Source organism: Manis javanica, chromosome 6, assembly GCF_040802235.1.
Source record: "Manis javanica isolate MJ-LG chromosome 6, MJ_LKY, whole genome shotgun sequence".
In the NCBI taxonomy this organism is placed as follows: Eukaryota; Metazoa; Chordata; class Mammalia; order Pholidota; family Manidae; genus Manis; species Manis javanica.
The window spans coordinates 103,254,963-103,256,956 of NC_133161.1; the positions used below are offsets into that span (position 1 = coordinate 103,254,963).

Below are 1,994 nucleotides of genomic sequence, written 5' to 3' on the forward strand. Positions count from 1 at the left end.
TTCAAAAATACTATTTTCAAAATATTTTACAATCTATTTTAAAAGCTAATATTTTTGCAGGGGAGGCCATGATTACTTTTCACTGGTAAACAAATTACTGTTACTGTTGAAAAAATATGGAAGGTTTAAATAAAAGAACTTGCCCTGTACCTCAGGTGTTTTTCTATAAATTTTTCAAATCGCAGTGCCAATAATAATTTAAAACAAAGCCCAGCTATTTTAAAATCATATTTAATGTTGGCTAGTTCCTACTTTACAACTCATTTAAAATGTAATATTCTAATTTTGGCACAGGAAAAAAATTTTCTAATATAAATTAATCACATCACTTGTCATAGACCATTTTTAAAAGTAGTTTAAAAAACAAAAACACAAAATACCTTGTAAACATACAATTTCCTAGCAAGAATTTTTAAGTAGTTAATTCTCATGTGAGGTACTTCCATTCTTTTTTAAATAAAAGTTTCATGAGAAGTGTTCCATTTTTTTGTAATCAAGTCTTTGTAAATTATATAGTAATAGTGTTGCTTTAAGTAAAACTTAAATACTCAATTCTGGCATACTTTTCTTAAATATCTTTACCTTTGAACAAAATTAAAGATGGGCATCAAGTTCTATGCAGATTAACTTTAAATGAAGGTGCTTTTGGTCTGTTTAGGCTTAGAGAACTGGCGATTTATCTTACTGATCTTGTTCAAGAATCTTGAAATTTTCCAAATGAAGACTGCTTAAGGCAGTTGGTAAAATGTGTTCTGATACGGCCTTAGCTAATATGTTATTTGCTTCTAGATTCTTCACCAAGCACGTGGCTTTGATCCATCTTCGAGTTGCTCTGTGTTCTTTTTGTAGGAAAGTTTTCATTTTCCTTCTTCAGCTTGCTATTTCTTTTTCCAGTTTAATTATCCTTTTTTTTGTCTCCGTTTGATTCCTAAAGGCATAACTGTGTTCAGGTAAGACTTGCTGACTACTAATGTTTAATTTTTAAATTAGATGGTCCAGTTGGAGTACAGCTGTTGTTTCTCTTCAGAAGATTCTTTGACTTGAGTTTCATAGGCCTTGTATGTGTACAAAAATGAAAAAATGGTTTGAGTAGCATCCATTTTAAGGCATCAAGTTTGTCTTGTTAGGTCAAAACAGGAGGCTTCAAATTGCTTTGAACAAAGAAAAGTATGTTTTCCTGGCACAAAATTTTTGCACCTAACAGGCGAACCCATTCTTTTCTTCTTTTAGGATCCAGAGGAAGCCTGTGGAAGCTGATGTTCCTGTGCTTGCTGCAGGTGGTAGCACAGCCCGCTGTGGCGCAATTGGTCGACATTTCCCGTTCCCCCTCATTCGGAGCTTTCGGAGCTGTCTTAAGCGTGTTCCGGGGCGCTGGCTGCTTGCTACGATTCCTTCGGGTAGAGGATGGGCAAGAAAGGCAGGGGAAGGGCCCACTGAGCTGAGTGGAGAGGCCGGGTCAGGGTGGGAAAAAGGTTGTGTGTGTGTGTGTGTGTGTGTGTGTGTGTGTCTTTGTTCTTTATCTTTTAATCATCTATGTTTTCAAGATCTATGAAATTTTTAAAAATCTATTTCTTCTTGAAATAATTTTGGTGTCTTACTATTAAGCAATATCCAATATCTTATCATCTTAAAATTGTACCAACCTGATAGTAGATACTTAATATTTGCGGAAGGAATAGAATCAAGCTGACAGTTTGGAGCTGTAAAAGGCAGGCATCATTGCACATATTTTTAAAAAGGAAATAGTCTCCAGTGAATTGGACAAAACTCATCAGCATTGTGCTGCTTAGTGTTGAGTGAATGGGCTCACTTTGGAGCAGGATGGCGTGCGCTGTTGCTACTCCTTTATTCTCTCTCTCACACACAGTGACCTATCTCTCTGTTTGCTGAGGATTGTTGTATTGCTCTATCAGTATACAGCTTCAGGTGATTTTACTTGTAACAAGTACCATGGAAAGCCCCCCTTCAACTTCTAACTGGAGACAATGTAACAG

The 1,994-nt window shown here is 35.9% G+C and overlaps 1 pseudogene; it reads right to left on the minus strand.

The window, feature by feature from the left end:
- Nucleotides 1–629: 629 nt before the first annotated feature.
- Nucleotides 630–1,315, minus strand: LOC108394340 (THAP domain-containing protein 2 pseudogene; annotated as a pseudogene).
- Between the last annotated feature and the right edge of the window lie 679 nt (nucleotides 1,316–1,994).